The 20389-nt window shown below is 46.0% G+C and overlaps 1 pseudogene; it reads left to right on the forward strand.

Moving 5' to 3' along the window:
• The first annotated feature begins 11823 nt into the window (after window positions 1–11823).
• On the forward strand, window positions 11824–11926 carry LOC141124355 (U2 spliceosomal RNA; annotated as a pseudogene).
• The last annotated feature ends 8463 nt before the right edge of the window (window positions 11927–20389 follow it).

Raw genomic sequence — 20389 nt, forward strand, 5'->3', positions numbered from 1 at the left:
CAGTCTAGAGGCTAATTAGCCGCTAGGATTGCTTTTACATGAAAGCCGACCGCTGGCTGAAAAGAATGATACCAAGATGATACCTAAACCTGCAGGCATCATTCTGGTATAACCACTCAAAGTCGTGAATGGCGTACCTGAAGACAAAAAAATGGTTAACAATAAAGCACAGTAAACGGTAAAGTATAAAAAATTGCATACCTGAAAAGCAAACATGATAAAACATAATAACAATAAAACATTGCAGAATAGAATACAGTAAAAAAGAGCAGAACACCAGAGAGAGAATAGAGAGAGAGAGAACAATAAAACGACAACTATTTTTTTTTATTTTTGTTTGTGTTTTTTTTTTTTTTTACACTTTTTTTTTGTAACTGTAACTTTTATAACTGTAACCGGTTCCAGGTTCGGGTCTCTCAAAATGCGATGGCATCTTGGGAGACCCTGTGAAAGTGTGCCTAGTCTGTGCAATGCTGTACCCTACGCTAATACTCAACTAGTGTATGGTAGCGTTCAAAACATTCACCAATGCAAAGACCAGGATTATCAGGACAGGAGGGACAATAATAGAGGGTGTCACGCCTATATCCGCGCTTGCTGCAGACACAACATCTTTTTTGGGGGGGTTCGTTGGGTAGGGGTACTTGGGAGGACATAAAGAAAATGCCGCTCATGCAGCCGACTGCATTTGGTTGGGGATGTGAATGAGGGAAGTACGGGCGCTGCAGAAGTGGTGGGTTCCCAATTAGGATTGGCGAATGCAGCAGGAAGGGCATTATGGGCACGACGGGCCTGTTTGTCTTCTTCTTGGTGGCAGCGGGACACTACTTGTGCTTGCCACCTCACCAGCTTGAACTGCACTTATGGGACTCGCCACGTCACCAAGTGTTACTGCAGTGCTGGTATGACTACGACCGGGGTGTACTAGGCCGCTGGCGCTTGCCAGTTCACCAAAACGCTACAAAAAAAAGTGACAGTGATCGATCGATACTGCACTTGGGTGGGCTGGGCTGGGCCGGGCGGAGGGGCAAAACGCAGGTGCTAGCAGGTATCTGGGCTGATCCCACTAACACTGCGTTTTTGGGAACGCTAAACTGCTGGGGACGCTAGTATAGATCTGATCGGATCAGATATTGATCCGATCAGATACTATACCACTAAGGGAGGCGTACGGTGCGTGCGTGGGTGTTAGTGGTACTGGCGCTAATCTGACGCTGCTTGGGGCTGGTGCTTGCCAGTTCACCAAAATGCTACCAAAAAAACTGTTAGCGATCGCAGGGATCAGGCCTGACTCTGCGAACGCTGCAGTTATGCGTTTAGTGTTTTGTAAGTGACAGTGATCGATCGATACTGCACTTGGGTGGGCTGGGCGGAGGGGCAAAACGCAGGTGCTAGCAGGTATCTGGGCTGATCCCGCTAACACTGCGTTTTTGGGAACCCTAAACTGCTGGGGACGCTAGTATAGATCTGATCGGATCAGATATTGATGCGTTCAGATACTATACCACTAAGGGAGGTGTGCGGTGCGTGTACGGTGCGTGCGTGGGTGTTCGCGGTACTGGCGCTAATCTGACGCTGCCTGGGGCGACGCATATCACCGCCGGGCGATCAGGGGGCTAAACCTTTATTCGGTAATAAACGGCGGGTGCCCTGACACTATAAAAAATAAACGAACTAACCAGCGTCACCCGTAACGGTTATACGGTGATCAGTGGTGAAAGGGTTAACTAGGGGGCAATCAAGGGGTTAAAACATTTATTAGGTAGTATATGGGGGTCCCTGTCGCTATAAAACGCTGACAGCGAACCTAAATATTTACGTTCCTAACTAGCGTCACCAGCGACACTAATACAGCGATCAGAAAAATGATCGCTTAGCGACACTGGTGACAGGGGGTGATCAAGGGGTTAAAACTTTATTAGGGGGGGTTAGGGGGGTACCCTAGACCTAAAGGGGGGTAATACTAACTGTCCCAACACTGCTAACTGTCACAAACTGACACTATGCAGTAATCAGGAAAAAAACAAAACAAAACAAAAAAACCTGCTTGGTGTCAGTTTGTGACAGGGGGGGGGTGATCGGGGGGGGATCGGGGGGCGATCGGGGGGGGATCGGGGGTGTTTAGTGTGCCTGGCATGTTCTACTGTGTTGTGTGTGTGTGTTGGTGCACTTACATGTCTTCTCTCCTCGGTGCTGGAACGGAAACTGGCCAGCCGAGGAGAGATGACATCACATCCTCTGCCTCTGTGTACTATACAGAGGCAGGGGATGTTTCTCATTGGCTGGGAGCGATCGCGAGGGGGGGGCCACGATCGGATGGCCTCCCCCTCGTCTCTCAACTCTCCCAGCCAAACGTCGACCGCCGATGGCACCGGGGGGGGGTCCGATCGGACCCCCCGCCCGCGGGAAGGCAATCACGTACCAGGTACGTGATTTTGCCTGCCCGTGCCGCTCTGCTCACGTATATATGCGTGAGGCGGTCGGCAAGTGGTTAAAGTGAAAAAATAAAAGTGAAATATTCCTTTAAATATCGTACCTGGGGGGTGTCTATAGTATGCCTGTAAAGTGGCGCATGTTTCCCGTGTTTAGAACAGTCCCTGCACAAAATGACATTTCTAAAGGAATAAAAGTAATTTAAAACTGCTTGCGGCTGTAATGTAATGTCGGGTCCCGGCAATATGGATGAAAATTATTGAGAAAAACGGCATGGGTAACCCCCCAGCCCATTACCAGGCCCTTTGGGTCTTGTATGAATAATAAGGGGAACCCCCCACCCAAATTAAAAAAAGAAAAGGTGTGGGGCCCCCAGGCCCTATATACTCTGAACACCAGTATACAGGTGGTTCCAAGAAAGACAGGGACGGTAGGTTTGTTCTTAAGTTGAATCTGTTTGTAATTTGGAACAGGTACACTTTGTAAGTGTAGCTTCAGCCAAAAAATCTATTTTTAAGCTTTTTGGAAAACATAGGGAAGGGTTATTACCCCTGTAACATTTGTTTTGCTGTCTGTGCCCCATATTCAGAAGATTTCCTCACTTTCTGTCTCAATGACAATTGGATTTTGAAAATTTGGGGTTTTTAGGGAAACAAGGATTTGTGATAAAGCATCAGTGAAGGAGACACCTTTTTCCTATATTAACTCTTACAGGAGAGAATTTCCCTTCCTAGGGGTAGGTTTCCTCTCACTTCTTGTTGTCTCCCTCCGTTTGTAAGTAGGAGTCGTTTGTAAGTCGGATGTTTGAAAGTAGGGGCCGGACCTATATACTCTGCTGAAATTTGGGCCTTAGGTGTTGGTGGTACCAGAACACTGTAAGCCCTCACAGTTACTCTTGGTGGGCTCTGGAATGGGCCCTGCTGTGAAATATTATATCAAGAATTGTAATTACATGCCCCTGTTGAACAGGATCAGAAAAATTGGGCCTTTGGTGGTGGTGTTGCCACAACACTGTAAGCCCTCACAATTACTCTTGGTGGGAGTGGGAACAGGCCCTGCTGTGAAATATTAGATCAAAAATTGTAATTACACACCCCTGTTAAACAGGGGCAGAAAAATTGTGCCTTAGGCACTGGTGGTGGTGCCACAACACTGCAACCCCTCACAAATACTCTAGTTGACCGCAGGAACAAGCCCTGCTGCAAAATATTACAGCAAAAATTGTAATTACACGCCCCTGTTAAACAGGGGCAGAAAAATTGGGCTTTAGCCACTTGTGGTGGTGCCCAGAACCAATAATGTTCTTCCAAGCTATCAACATGAACATTGAGGATAAATAGGATAGTCACTCAGCATAACAGGATAGTCACTCAGCATCAGTATAGGCAGTCTTCAAGGGATCTCACATTCATAAAAAAGTTAGTCGGTTACATCAGTAGCTGGTGATCCATGACTGATTCATTTTTATGAAGATGAGCTGATCAACCAAGTCAGTGGACAGATGCACTCTGTGATCGGTCACAAAGCCTCCAGAAGCACTGAATGTGCGTTTCGAAAGAACGCTGGATGCAGGACAGGCCAGTAGCTCACTTGCATACTGTGCAAGCTCTGGCCAGTGATCCATCCTCAAGACCCAGTAACCCAGAAGATTTTCGGTTGGAAAGGTCTCCAAGTCTTATCTTGCCCCTAGGTATTCTTGCACCATGTAAATCAGATGATGGCGATGGTTGCTGGAACCGATCAGACCTTGGGGCTGCGGACTAAAAAGTTGTCTGAACGCATCTGTTAGACGGCCACCTTCTCCACCGCTCCTTTTGTGACTGACCGAAGCCTCAGCAACACGTTGTCCAGGACCAGGAATTTGTAACCTCCCAGGCTCTGGAAACGTGTTGCACAAATCTTTCTGCAAGGCCTCCTGAAGATGTTTCATCCTCTACACCCTCTGCGACAGCTGGATATGTTCCGCAACCTTACCCTTGTAACGTGGATCAAGGAGGGTTGCCAGCCAATACTGATCCCTCTCCTTGATACCATGAATCTGAGGGTGTTTTCGCAGGCTTTGCAGGATCAGGGAGGCCATGCAGCATAGGTTTGCTGAGGCACTTGGTCTGGAGTCCTCTGGGTCACTAAGGATGACCTGATCCGCAGCCACCTCCTCCCAGCCACGTACAAGTCCATGAGTCTCTGGGGACTGTAAACGATCCCTTTAAAACTGCTGCTGATGCTGAGTGCTAGGCTCCATCTCCATGCTGACACAATCCTCCTCCTCCTCTTACTCTGTGATTGGCAGGCCTGCAGAAACACTGTCTGGATAAAGGGGGCCTTGAGAGGTAAGGAAGTCCTCCTCTTCCTCCCTCTCTTCTGCCTCAAGTGCCCATTATTCCACGCAGCGTGTGCTCCAACAGGTAGACAAGAGGGACAGTATCACTGATGCATGCACTGTCACTGCTCACCATCCTAGTGGCCTCCTCAAATGGTGACAGGACAGTGCATGTATCCTTGATCATGAGCCACTGGCATGGCGAAAAAGCCAAGCTCCCCTGGCCCTGTCCTGGTGCCATAGTTGCACAGGTACTCATTGATGGCCCACTGCTGCGTGTGCAGCCGCTGCAGCATAGCCAATGTTGAGTTTCATCTGGTGGGTATGTCACAGATTAGGCGGTTCTTGGGCAGGTTGTATTCCTTTTGGAGGTCAGCCAGCCAAGCACTGGCATTATATGACTGGCGGAAATGCACGCAGACTTTCCTGGCCTGCCTCAGGAGATCCTGTAAGCTTGGGTACCTGCACAAGAACCGCTGCACCACCAAATTAGGGACGTGAGCCAAACAGGGAACATGGGTCAAGTGTCCCTGTCGGAAGGCAGAGAGGAGGTTGGTGCCATTGTCGCAAACCACCATTCCTGCCTGAAGCTGGTGTGGCATCAACCACCTCCGAGCCTGCCCCTTCAGAGCTGACAGAATCTTTGCCCCAGTGTGGCTCCTGTTCCCTAAGCACACCAGCTCAAGCACTGCGTGGCATCTTTTTGCCTGAGTGCTTGCGTAGCCCCTTGAACGCCTACGGAGCACCGCTGGTTCCGAGGACAAATCTTTAGAGGAGGAGACAATAGAGGAAGAAGAAGAGGAGGGGGTGGAGAAGAGAGGTGTGTCGGAATCACTACTAGTAGCATTTTGGAGGAATGGTGGTAGAACAAGCTCCAACAATAGTGCACTCTGTCCTGCATCCTTCCCAGCTGCCAGCAGGGTCACCCAGTGTGCCGTGAAAAATAGGTAACGTCCCTGTCCATGCCTGCTGGACCATGAGTCAGTGGTAATATGCACCTTACCGCTGACCGCCCTGTCCAGCGAGGCCAAGACATTGCCTTCCACATGCCTGTAGAGAGCCAGAATCGCCTTCCGTGAAAAAAAGTGGTGTTTGGGAACCTGCCACAAATTCACGAAAGGGGGCAGAGTCTACCAGCTGAAAAGGCAGCAGTGGGAGTGCTAGCAATTTAACCAAGCTAGCATTCAGCCACTGGGCATGTGAATGGCTGGGACCAAATTTCTTTCACCGGTTTAGCAACTGGGGTGGGGAAATTTGCCTGCTACAATCGGACGTTGGTGTAGTGATAGCAGATTGCCCGCAAGTACAGGTTTCTGACAGAACTGAAGGTATAGTGGGGTTGGAGATCCCAGCTGATGAGGAGAAAGGAGAAGTCCGCCTTGTTCTTTGGTGTGGGTCTTTTAAGTACGCTTGCCAACGGACTGCATGGGAGTTCGACATATGTCTGGTCAAGCAAGTGGTGCCCAAGCGGCTGCTGTTTTGGCCACGCTTGATACGCTTCAGACATATGTTGCAAACAGCAATGGTGCGATTTGTTGCACACATCTCAAAAAAGGCCCACACCAAAGAACTTTTGGAGAAACGTGCGGAGTCAGCAGCACCCTGCACATGCGGAGCTCTGCGGTGTGATGCAGTCGGTTGGCTGCCCTTAATCTGGCCCCTGGAGGGCATCCTGCCTCATTGGAGATGTGCCTCCTCCTCCTCCCCCTCTTCTCTCCTATCAGGCACCCACGTAGAGTCAGTGACCTCATCACCCCCTCCCTCCTCGTCACTGGAGCAAACCTGTCAGTAAGCTGCAGCTGGGGGAACATGACTGCCAGTTTGTTGTCCTTTTTGGGCACCCCCTCTCTCTGAGTTCACGTTACTGCCTCCCTCAATCTGGGTACCATCATCGGAGCCTTCAAAACGCTGCACATCCTCCTGCAGCATGTACCCAACACTGTGGTTAAACAAATCGGGGGACTCCTCAGGGCATGATGGTGGGGCTAGGGAAGGAGTGACTGATGACATTGAGCCGATGGAAGAGGCCACTTTGGCAGCTGCATTGGCAGCCAAAGTACACTGAGCCTGGGTGACAGAGGATGAGGAGGATGAGGACAGCTTGGTCATCCACTGTACCAACTCTTCTGCATGTCGTGGCTCAACACGGCCAGCTGCTGAAAAAAAGAACAACCGTGCCCCATGGCCACGTGCTGAGGATGCACCGTGTCCACGACCAGAAATGTTGGCTGTAGAAACAGAGCCTGCTTGCCCTCTTTTAGTGGCCTGTGAGTGTCTGCCTCTCCTTGTTGGCCTTCCAGACATACTGTATTTGATGTATTTGTAATGTATTTGAATAGGTACACCAGGAATGGCCCACAGTGAGATGTAGCTGCACAAAGCTGAGATGTATATATATATATATATATACTGAATATACTGCAGCTAACTGAATCAACTGCCTGCCTGTATTATATTAGGATGAGAACAACAGGAATGGTCTGCAGTGAGATCTAGCTGCACAGGATACAGTACTGAATATACTGCAGCTAACTGAGTGAACTGCCTGCCTGTAGTATATTAGGAAGAGAACAACAGGAATGGTCTGCAACAAGATCTAGCTGCACAGGATACAGTACTGAATATACTGCAGTTAACAATGAATTTGCTTGCCTGTAGTATATTAGGAACATAACAACAGGAACGGTCTGCAGCGAGATCTAGCTAAACTGGATACAGTACTGAATATACTGCAGCTAACTGAATGAACTGCCTGCCTGTAGTATATTAGAAAGAGAACAACAGGAATGGTCTGCAGCGAGATCTATCTGCACAGGATACAGTACTGAATATACTCCAGCTAACTGAATCAACTGCCTGCCTGTAGTATATTAGGAAGAGAACAACAGGAATGGTCTGCAGTGAGATCTAGCTGTACAGGATACAGTACTGAATATACTGCAGCTAACTGAATGAACTTGCCTGCCTGTAGTAAATTAGGAAGAGAACAACAGGAACAGTTTGCAGCGAGATCTAGCTGCACAGAATACAGTACTGAATATACTGCAGCTAACTGAATGAACTGGCTGCCTGTAGTATAATAGGAAGAGAACAACAGGAATGGTCTGCAGCGAGATCTAGCTGCACAGGATACAGTACTGAATATACTACAGCTAACAATGAACTTGCTTGCCTGTAGTATATTAGGAACAGAACAACAGGAACAGTCTGCAGCGAGATCTAGCTAAACTGGATACAGTACTGAATATACTGCAGCTAACTGAATGAACTGCCTGCCTGTAGTATATTAGGAAGAGAACAACAGGAACGGTCTGCAGCAAGATCTAGCTGCACAGGATACAGTACTGAATATACTGCAGCTAACTGAATGAACTGCCTGCCTGTAGTATATTAGGAAGAGAACAACAGGAATGGTCTGCAGAGAGATCTATCTGCATAGGATACAGTACTGAATATACTGCAGCTAACTGAATGAACTTGCCTGCCTGTGGTATATTAGGAACAGAACAACAGGAATGGTCTGCAGCGAGATCCAGATAAACTGGATACAGTACTGAATATACTGCAGCTAACTGAATGAACTGCCTGCCTTCAGTATATTAGGAACAGAACAACAGGAACGGTCTGCAGCGAGATCTAGCTGCACAGGATACAGTACTGAATATACTGAAGCTAACTGAATGAACTGCCTACCTGTAGTAAATTAGGAAGAGAACAACAGGAATGGTCTGCAGCAAGACCTAGCTGCACAGGATACAGTACTGAATATACTGCAGCTAACTGAATGAACTGCCTGCTGTAGTATATTAGGAAGAGAATAACAGGAACGATCTGCAAAGAGATCTAGCTGCACAGGATACGGTACTGAATATACTGCAGCCAACTGAATGAACTGCCTGCCTGTAGTATATTAGGAAGAGAACAATAGGAATAGTCTACAGCTAGATCTAGCTGCACAGGATACAGTACTGAATATACTGCAGCTAACTGAATGAACTTGCCTGCCTGTAGTATATTAGGAACAGAACAACAGGAATGGTCTGCAGCGAGATCTAGCTAAACTGGATACAGTACTGAATATACTGCAGCTAACTGAATGAACTGCCTGCCTGTAGTATATTAGGAACAGAACAACAGGAACGGTCTGCAGCGAGATCTAGCTGCACAGGATAGGGTACTGAATATACTGAAGCTAACTGAATGAACTGCCTGCCTTCAGTATATTAGGAACAGAACAACAGGAACGGTCTGCAGTGAGATCTAGCTGCACAGGATACAGTACTGAATATACTGAAGCTAACTGAATGAACTGCCTACCTGTAGTAAATAAGGAAGAGAACAACAGGAATGGTCTGCAGCAAAACCTAGCTGCACGGGATACAGTACTGAATATACTGCAGCTAACTGAATGAACTGCCTGCCTGTAGTATATTAGGAAGAGAATAACAGGAACGGTCTGCACAGAGATCTAGCTGCACAGGATACAGTACTGGATATACTGCAGCCAACTGAATGAACTGCCTACCTGTAGTATATTAGGAAGAGAACAACAGGAATAGTCTACAGCTAGATCTAGCTAAACTGGATACAGTACTGAATATACTGCAGCTAACTGAATGAACTGCCTGCCTATAGTATATTAGGAACAGAACAACAGGAATGGTCTGCAGCAAGATTTATCTGCACAGGATACAGTACTGAATATACTGCAGCTAACTGAATGAACTTGCCTGCCTGTAGTATATTAGGAACCGAACAATAGGAACTGTCTGCAGCAAGATCTAGCTGCACAGGATAGAGTACTGAATATACTGCAGCTAACTGAATGAACTGCCTGCCTGTAGTATATTAGGAAGAGAATAACAGGAACGGTCTGTAGTGAGATCTAGCTGCACAGGATACAGTACTGAATACACTGCAGCTCACTGAATGAACTGCCTGCCTGTAGTATATTAGGAAGAGAACAACAGGAATGGTCTGCAGCGAGATTTAGCTGCACAGGATACAGTACTGAATATACTGCAGCTAACTGAATGAACTTGCCTGCCTGTAGTATATTAGGAACCGAACAACAGGAATGGTCTGCAGTGAGATCTAGCTAAACTGGATACAGTATTGAATATACTGCAGCTAACTGAATGAACTGCCTGCCTGTAGTATATTAGGAAGAGAACAACAGGAATGGTCTGCAGCAAGATCTAGCTGCACAGGATACAGTACTGAATATACTGCAGCTAACTGAATGAACTTGCCTGCCTGTAGTATATTAGGAACCGAACAACAGGAATGGTCTGCAGCGAGATCTAGCTAAACTGGATACAGTATTGAATATACTGCAGCTAACTGAATGAACTGCCTGCCTATAGTATATTACGAAGAGAACAACAGGAACGGTCTACAGAGAGATCTAGCTAAGCTGGATACAGTATATATAGATATATACAAAGCCTGGAATGTATATATATATATATATATATATATATATATATATATATATTAGATATACTGGAGCTAACTGAATCAACTGTCTTCGCAATCTATCTAAATGAAATTAAATGTCTCTCTCTCTCTCTCTGAATGTCGGAACACACTACACAAGGCCGACGTGTAGTTGGCCTTATATAATGTGGGGCATGTACTTAATCCCCTGAGCCATAATTGGCCAAAGGCGCCCTGCCTTTGGCCAATTATGGCTCTGTTTGCTTATGGCGCTGTGATTGGCCAAAGCATGCGGGTCATAGTGCATGCTTGGCCAATCATCAGACAGCAAACCGCTGTGATGACGCTGTGCATTGTGGGCCATGACGCGCCGCTCAAATTTGGCGCGAACGGCCCATAATGTTCGATCTTTGTCGAGCGATTGAACAGCCGATGTTCGAGTCGCACTCATGTTCAACTTGAACTCGAAGCTCATCCCTAGTCATTGCTAATGTAGGCCCACTACAAACACAAAATTAACAAATTAAGCTGTATTCATACCATACTCTAACATGGCTTCTTATTATTTGGTGATATTTATTCTACATAAAATGTATCATAACTTCCCTTTTTTATTGAAGGGAAGGATACAAAATATTAGTATAAAAAGCTGTTTACCTATTTTAAGAGAGGCATAGAGAACAATTTGATTTGTTATTAGTACATACTACAATATACAGTCTTTATTTTATGCAGATCATTGCATGGTCATGCAACACTGTACCCATATGGCATTTTTTTTCACACAAATAGAGCTTTGTTTTGGTGGTATTAAATCACCACTGTTTTTTTTTTTTTGCTAAATAAACGAAAAAAGACAGAACATTTGGGAAAAAAACAATAATTTTTTTCATAGTTTGTTATAAAATTTTGCAAACAGGTAATTTTTCTCCTTCATTGATGTGCACTGATAGGTACTGATAAGCTGCACTGATAAGGCGGCACTGAAGGGCACTGATAGGAGGCACTGATAGGCACCAGTAGGCGGCACTGATGGACACTGATAAGCATCACTGATAGGTGACACTGATGAGGAGTCACTGGTGGGCACTGATTGTCAGCACTAGTGGGCACTGATTGTCAGCACTGGTAGGCACTGTTGTGACTGTGCTCATAATCAGGACACTGATAACCAGTGCCCTGATCATTAGTGTAGATGACCCTTTCACACAAGCTGCTGTGATTGTCCATTTACCCTGATCTGTGATCAACTGTGTCCTAAGGATACAGCAATCAGAGTGTGTTGCCCCCACACTGCAGTGGGCATGCGGCTGGTGCAATCATGGGAGGACGTCATATGACGGCATCCCAGAACTGGATGACCACACTGTAGCCGTCATTCGGCTATAGCATAGTCGGAAAGTGGTTAATAAATGCTAACATAAAATGCCCATCTCACCCCAACCCCACCACCCTTCCTTATACGGCACATTTAGAGCCTGGAGCCTTTAGATGAAGATTTGAAACTTTCTGATATTTAAAGTAAAAGTTGGGTCATAATATTCTGAACTAGTTTCAGCCTTGTCATTACATCATTATTTAAACAAAAAACACTCTGGTAAAGGTAAATGAAATTATGTTTCCCACTGCTGAATCCTTCTTGGCCTTTTGGCTAAGATCAAGTGTAGTATCTGTTCTTATCAGTTTCCAGAGGAGGCGCTGTGCTACTCTTAAAGGGGAGAGCCAGCAATTCCAATGGTGTTATAGTGCCTGGAAAGGTGGTTTCAGCAGGGACTATGCCACGCTGCCCGACAGATACTGGGGGCTGGCCGATGGTTGAGTCTGAGCCATCCGGAAGGGTGCTCCTGGTGAGGATGAGTGCTGCATCTGGGTCTGGCTGGAGGGTCAGGTCCCTGGCCTTCTGGCCTAGATTGTGGTAGCTCTAGCTAAGGACAGTTATTTAGGAGAGAACACTTACTCCCTTTTTGAGGGAGGGAGTGGTTAGTATTTCCCGAATGTAATTAGGAGGGAGTGATGGGAGCGACGGTGGAGCCTGATGGTAAAGGGCTCTCAGCAAGCTCCCTGAACTTCATGCCTTTCTGCTTGGAGTGGGGGCGGCTGTGGTCTGGGCCATTGGTCAGGGTTGGTCCTGAAAGCCTATGGAGTATGTGCCCCTGGAGTGGCAGTCCAGGGGTGCCAAAAAATCACTGTGAGTGAGAGTAACTTTGGTTTGAGGCACCACGGTCACTGCACCATAGAACACACTTTTTTTAGCACCTGCCTCTTGGGCCGGGCCTTTTGGCTGGGACCAAAGGAATTTTTCATTCCTGGCTGGAGGGCCTGATCATTGTTTAACACAATGGCCACTTTTTCACTCTCCTCTTCACTTATTCCTTTCCCATTTTATTTATTAAGCTTGTGTTTGTCACTTTTTGTATTTTTATGTTTGTTGCACTGTGTGATGAGTAGGGTTGCAGGTCCTCGGGCCAGCCCTGAAAATCTTGGGAGGGGGTGGATAATAGGCCTTTTGCTTGGTTCACCCTCTCTCATGGGGTCTCCCTTCGGGGGAGCCTCACCTAGTACTTGGGTGGGTCTGTTTCTGCAGGCCCTCCAGAGAATGGGGTCCATCTGGTTTTGGCCAGATGGACCAATTGTAAGTACTCTTGTCACTGCGTGATGAGTAGGGTTGCAGGTCCTCAGGCCAGCCCTGAAAGTCTTGGGAGGGGGTGGATAATAGACCTTTTGGCTTGGTTCAACCTCTCTCATGGGGTCTCCCTTCGGGGGAGCCTCATGGACCAATTGTAAGTACCCTTGTCACTGTCTGGAGCCTAACGCCCCAGGGGGATTCAGGGCAAGGCACACTTGTGTACCCGTTTGCTCTTTTTTGTGTTATGCACGCCATAGGCTTTCAAAAATTCTCTCTACCTCTCCCCCCTCCTCTCCTCCCACCTCTTCCCCCTTTCCCTTCCTCCTACTTTCCCATCTATCTTTCCCTCCTATTCCTATCTCTCCTCCCCCTTCTGTCTCTCTCCCTCCAACCCTCTTCCTATCTTAGTTTCTAATAGGAGTTTCTGTCATTATTCAGGTTATCAATAAAAAGGTTTTCTGTGGGTAGATTTTTAATGTTTTGGCATAAAAAATGGGAAGTTTGATACCCTATCAGGAAGGAGCCGCGTGGGAGCCAAACGGCCACACAAGGCAATTAACCTCTCAGTTATCGGCATCTTTACTGTACTATGTAACCTGCAGGCACTACCTACAGCCCCCAAAAACCACATCCAAAGTTTGCTGCAGTGCGCTGTGTGCACCGCACTCCTTTCTCTGGTAATAGGACCCAAATTATGATCTCGCACACTGGCCGACTGCTTTCATTGCTTGCTTGCCTGCGTCATAAAAATAGCTGCCACAGGGAAAGAAGTCAGGAACTTCCATGCAAGCTATGCTGCGGTAGATATTTTAAATTACCCCTCTATTCAACTGAGCTGCAATATGTAGGTGTAGCTTGGTGTGGGTGTGTCTTGAGTATGGACACAGAGGGCCCCATTATCTCCCTTTGCCCAGGGGCCCCATGGGTTGTCAGTCTGCCAGTGGGAAGGGCCATACATTTTGCACAGACACACTTCACATTATTTATGCAGTTTTACTGGGCTGAAATGGCAAAGGGAGAGACAAGGCAGTTTTTATCATGAAATAAAGATAATAATTTATTATGTCAGGGACAAGATCCAGAAATATTGAACAGACATGCTGCACATCATACAAGTGGTTTACTAGGCCACAACAAAGGAGGGTGAGATGAGGCAGTTTTTATGAAGAAACACAAAATGACAGGGTTTTATTAGACAAGAGCCAGACATTTTACATAGATAAGGTTTTTTAGCCAAAACAATCAACATCTAAGTGTATAAATATCAAAGAAAAAGGGAAGAAATAGTGTACAGACTACATACTGTAGACAACATTGCAGCTGCATTTTTAAACTGACACAATGCATGCAGATGTTCAGGCCCACTTTACACAATAAGGTTTAGTTCACACCTGTGACATTTATTGTGCATTTGCTTTGATTTTGACAAAGTAGCAAGCACTTTATTTGTTGAAAAGTTGTGTGATTTGGGGTCAATAGACTTTAATGGAAGCATGCCAAAAATGCATGCATATGTGTTTTTATGTTATGTGTGCTCTAACAACATCTACTTTACAGGCTTTGCCTAACAAGGAAGTTAGGCCACATCATTTTTGATACAGAAGAGCTAATCTAGCTGGAAGGGCAAAACCTTTCCTGTATAATCCCACAATGCCCACAAAGGTCACACCAAGCATAAGAGGACATGGGGTGTATGAGGACTGGGGCAGTTACTTGACCAGACAGAAGGAAAGCAAACCTAAATTCTTCTAAATGCGTAAACTAATGTATGCTTATTAAAATGAAACTTTTTATACAAACATTCTTGCACTATTGTCACTATGCAAAATAACCTTTTGTGCAGCACTGCAGTGTCTTGCATGGCAAGGGCAGGAAGTCTAGAATGTAGCTATAGGGCAAACTAGAGTATTGTAAAAAAAAGAACTTTATTGCATATACAACCCCAAGACAAAAATTGATAATACTGCAGCTTACTGGTCATTAGATGTGATGGCTGCATTAATTTTCTTTTTTTACACACCTATTTATTTTATTTTCACCAAGCATTCCTGACATTAACATACTTCCTGTTCTAGGGTTACAACCGAACTGAGCAGTTTTGTCACCCTAATACATAGAGTGTGTTAGGACTATATAACAACTCCATATCCTCTCCCTAACAGGGAGAGGTGTTTTGTAGTCCACAGAGATAGCAGGGAACATTACTAACTGGTTACTTGTCTAAGCAAAAATTTGCCAACATTTTGGTCAGACTACAAAAAAAGTCCCAAAACAACAGGGACAAATGAGGGCTCTGATTATCCAGTATGTTGTTTGTTTATTACCCCTTCTCTACCATCTGACACACCTGCTTCTGTAGCTTCTCCATTCAAGCCTGTATCTCTCTCCCATGCTGCCCTTTATGTCTCCCAATCAGCTCCTCCTATTCCATTTTTAAAGGAATACCATTTTTTTTGCAACATGCACTACATCCTCCTACATGCATAGCTCCCAACTGTCCCTGATTTTGAGGGACTGTCCCTGATTTGGAGCAATGTCCCTCTGTCCCTCCTCCCCCCTCATTTTTCCCTCATTTTGGTCTGATCTCTATAGTTGTATATAAAATGCACTACTTATTTATCAGAAAGTGTTTCCCAGTGCTAACCCTTTTATCCAAATTCTAAATTGCTGCATTTGTCAATTTTAAAAGCTAATATAAAGGAATAGTAGTGGTAAAAAAAAGCCCTTGTGGATTTTTTTTTTCCAATAGATTTTATTGAAAGAAAGTGCAATACAAGGTATCACAATAGTTGGTATACAAAATTTTTGAACATTTTACATAGTAGCCTATGCGCATTTATATATGGGTGAAGAACCATTATAACCAGGGTGTGGTATATGGTGAGACTTTTAGATAGATATATCATGACAATATAACTGGATGGATCAACAGGGTGGGTCCTTCGGGAGCTACTGGTATCAAAAACAAAAAAGGAGGGGGGGGGATAGAATGGGGGGGAGTGTAAGCATACACCAGTCAGTTAAAGTATTAAGTAGTGAGAGATTGCAGGGAAAAAAAAGAACGGGAGTGTCTTCCTCCTCAGGAGTGGTAATGGGAGTATCATAGTAAGCGAATGAAGTATTTTCGAAGTTCTGTAGTTCCTCTTGGGACAGAGTTGATTGCATGAAGGCCCATCATCTTGAGTAGAAACGTGTGTTGGAGAGTTCTTTTTTGAAGTCGGTGTTGAGTTTGTCTCTGTGAAGCAAGGTTAGAAGCTCCCTTTTGAGTTGCGAGATCTGTGGGCAAAGAGAGGAGGTCCAGTTTTGTAGAATTAGTCTTCTAGCCAGTAAGAGACTGATCAAGGCCCAGTCCTTATATGTAGGGTGGGTGGTTGGGGACCACGGGAGCAGTTGGTCGTCACAGTATCCGAAGATGAGGAGTAGGGGTTTTTAGCAGTTTTAGCAGCGTTATTTTGTAGATGTAGGAGATGACTTGGCTCCAGAAGGCGGAGATGGAAGGGCATGTCCAGAAACGGTGGGAAAGTGATGGTTTTGGCTGGCGGCACATGGGGCAATTGGCTGCACCTTGGACAGTCTTGTCCAAGATAAAGGGTATGTAGGCATGGTGCATAATCTTTAATTGAGTTTCTCTCCATACCTCATTGGGGGTCAGCTGAAGTGTTTACTTGTACCCTTGAAGAACCTTTTCCACTATGTCTGAGTCAGGAAAGTCCTTTCCCCAGTTTGCTACCAATGAGGAAGCAAGTGAGGGAGTGGTCTTTATCAGGAAAGGTTTATAGATATCCGAGATTTTATAAGAGTCACTTTGGAGTAGTAGGTCCATGATGGATGGCTGAAATCTCTTGCTTTCCTCTCTGCATGAGTCTTTTATAAAGCTGACGCATTGTGCGTAGTGTAAAGCATGAGATTGAGGGAGGGAGAAAGTTTCTGCAATGACAGAGAAGTTATGAGGGCGTCCTGTTTCCAGATCACATAGGGTAGAAAAATTTGTGAGGCCTTTTTGTTGCCAAATAGTGAAGGGTTTGTATTCTAAACCCGGTGAGAAGCTGGGATTTCCTTGAATCGGGAGATGTCTGGACATAAAGGGTGAAAGTTTCAGTGCTTTCCGTACTTCCCTCCAAGCTATGGCTGTGTCTCTAAGGAGAAGATTGTGTTGTATGGGTGGGGGAGTAGATTTCCACCTGCAATGAAGTAATGCCACCAGGGAGTAAGGTTAGGCCATTGAAGATTCCATGGAGTAATTAGAGCAGCGAGAAAGTTGCGATATCCAGTCTAGGCCTATCCTGAGTGGGCAAGAGAGGTTGTATGCTCTGATATTTGGGAGACTAATCCCTCCTTCGCGTCTGGGACGATACAATTTAGCAAAGGCTATACGTGGTCTTTTGTTTCGCCACAGAAATTTGGAGATGGCTTTGTTTAAGTTTTTGATATCTGCGTGTTTAAGAAGTAGGGGTATCATTTGGAGAGGGTAAAGTAATCGAGCGAAACTGACCATTTTTATTAGGTGACATCTTCCCAGGAGCGAGAGGGGCAGATCCATCCAGTTACCCAATTCTTGAGAAATTTTTTTTAACAGTGGGGGATAGTTTAGATGGTATATAGAATGGGGCAATCTTCCTATCGTAATGCCTAGATAAGTTATGTGTGACTTGGCTACTGGAAAGGGTGAGTGTTGCGCCCAGCGAGGGACAGATAAAGTGCCTATGGGGAGAATTTCGCTCTTGCTGTAATTTATGCGGAGACCTGAGCAGAGTTTGAATTCATCAAAGATTGTTTTGATGGTGGACATGTCAGAAGAGGGATTGGTCGAGAAAATTAGGATGTCATCGGCGAAGAGTGATGTGCGGAGTTCTTGGGATCCTATTTTGATGCCGTGTAATGGGGCCTCTAGAGTAAGGTATCTAGAGAGGGGTTCTAAGGCGATGTTAAAGAGGAGTGGGGATAGGGGGCAGCCTTGTCTCGTGCAGTTGTAAAGGCGGAATTCATCCGAGAGAAGGTTTGCCGCCACCAATCTGGCCTGCGGGGGAGGCATACATGGCATGTACGAGGTGTTGGAAAGGACCCGTAAAACCCATTTTCGATAGGGCCAGTGATAGCCATTCAAAGCTAACATTATCGAAGGCTTTTTCCGCGTATTTTCCAGAGTGATGATGGCATGGCCCCCCCTGGGCTGATTTTGGCTTGTTCCAGAGCCATCATCACCTTACGGATGTTCATAGTGGCTGTTCTCCCCTTCACAAAACCTGATTGGGCTGGGTGAATCAGAGAGGGAATGATGGTGGCAAGTCTGGAAGCTACTATTTTTGAGAGAATTTTGACATCTAAATTTAGGAGTGAGTTGGGTCGGTACGAATCCGGTTCTTGGGGGTCTTTACCTTTTTTTGATTCCCAGTTGGTAAGTAGGGGCGCCAGTCCATATAACATTATAGACTGCGAAGAGAGCGGGTTCGGTAATAGTTTGTAGGGCCTTATAGAATTCTCCTGTAAACCCATCTGGGCCCGGGGCTTTAGAGGGCGCTAGGTTTCGGATGACATTAGATATTTCTTGTAAGGAGATAGGTGCATTGAGGACTTCAAGTTGGGAGGGAGAAACCGTGGGTAGAGACAGTCTGTCTAGGAAGAATTTGGCTGTGTTCATGTCGATGGGGTCGGTGGCGTATAGCAAGGAATAGTATTGTAACATAATTTTGTTAATGTCCTGTTGTGAGGTTTTTATGTCGCCTGCGGTGTCCCGAAGGGAGGTGATGTGTGTCGTGCGGAAAGGGCCTTTGCAGAGTCTTTCTAACAGTTTGCCAGCTTTGTTGCCAAATTTATGAAGGGTGGCTACCATATGTGCCCTGTGTGTCCGCTCAAGGGTATCTGCCCAGGTATCAAAAGCCCTTATTGCTACCTGCCAGTGTAGCCTGTTGTCAGGGGTGTCCCTAGTATAGAGAGAGCATTGTGCCAAGCGCAGGTTGGCATTGGCCATCTTATAATTTGCCAAAGTGTTTCTCTTGTGAGAGGCAGCGTAGGATATGATTCGGCCTCTGAGGAAGGCCTTCCCAGCTTCCCAGAAAAGGTTCGGGTTGTCTGCATGGGGGGAATTAGTCTCGGAGAATTCAGACCAAGCTTTCTCCATGTAGCATTGAAAGTCTGAGTTATTTTGGAGATAAGCGGGGAAACGCCAAAGTTTGGGAGTAGGATGTAAGTCAGGGGTATCTAGCGAGAAAGAGATGGGGGCGTGGTCAGATATGGCTATGTCATGGATATCAGAATTCGAGATCATTGGGATAAGACTGTCAGTGCAGAAGAGGTAATCGATTCTAGTGAAGATGTTGTGAGGGTTGGAGTAAAAGGTGTAGTCTCTATCTGCTGGGTGGAAAAGTCACCAGATGTCATGCAGGTGGAGAGATTCCATAGTGGATGCGAAGTGTGTGAGATCAGATGACGTGGGAGATAAACGCGTTCGTTTGGAAGAGGATCTGTCATCTATCGGGTGCAGGATGGTGTTAAAATCTCCCCCACCTATATGTGGTAGGTGCGGAGAGCTTAGAATCCAGGAGGACATCTCATTAAGAAATTTTTTGCCGGGATTATTTGGGGCATATATGTTAGAAATCACTAGATTGCTGTTACCTAGTTTTATGTGTGTGGAGAGGAAACGGTCCTGGCTATCTGTTTCCACGGACAGTACCTCGCAGGGAAGGTTTTTGTGGATTAATATGATAACCCCTGCTTTGCGATTGAGTGCACTTGAGCCTAGGACAGTACCCACCCAAAGTTTTTTCATTCGGTGGAGGTCAGAGGAGGTTAGGTGGGTTTTCTGGAGCAGGGCGATATCGGTTTTTAGTCTCTTGAGGTGACGAAGAATTTTAAGTCTCTTAACGGGGGACCTAAGCCCTTTCACGTTCCAAGAGGTGACTTTCATGTGAGTAAGGTCGAAGGTAGGTTATGTGCCGGTAAACTGTTAACAATATATGTAGACCTGAGGAGAGGAGTTGAACTGGTAGTGCTAACTAGGGTGGACTGGCTATGAGGAAGGAGTTGTGGCTGAGAGTCTAGTGACAGATGGGTGTTGCTGGGGACCAATAATGGGGAGGGATAAGGAGGGGTAGGAGCAAGAAATAAAAACATCTCATAACAATAGAAGAACTTCTCTTTTTTCCGCATAGAGTCACTGTGCAGGCCAGCTCCCCTAACAATCCAGTCGCTGTAGTGGGTGCGTGCCCTGGATGACTCGGTGTCAACGGCCGTGACGGAGGACCTCTCATGGGCGCAGGATCAGGAGGAGGCCATACAAAGTGAGGCTATAGGAGGTGAAGTAGTGCAAAAGGAAGAAAAACCTGTGCCATAATGAAAAGAAAACAGTCAAACTTAAACAAGCCATATACCTGAGTGTACAGACATTGGAGTCTTTAAAACCGAGGAGCAAGCAAAACATATGCTCCTAAAGAAAATATGGTAAGGTATCAAATCTTCTCGCCAGCGGGGGGTGTTACGGTGGGTAGGCCCGGAGGAACTGAAGCGTTTTGGGGAATCTTTCCTTGGGCTTCGCTGGTCCAGAGGGCGATTGCTTGGAGAGGCCCTGAGCG

The sequence above is a fragment of the Aquarana catesbeiana genome, linkage group LG01, assembly GCF_042186555.1.
Source record: "Aquarana catesbeiana isolate 2022-GZ linkage group LG01, ASM4218655v1, whole genome shotgun sequence".
Classification (NCBI taxonomy): domain Eukaryota; kingdom Metazoa; phylum Chordata; class Amphibia; order Anura; family Ranidae; genus Aquarana; species Aquarana catesbeiana.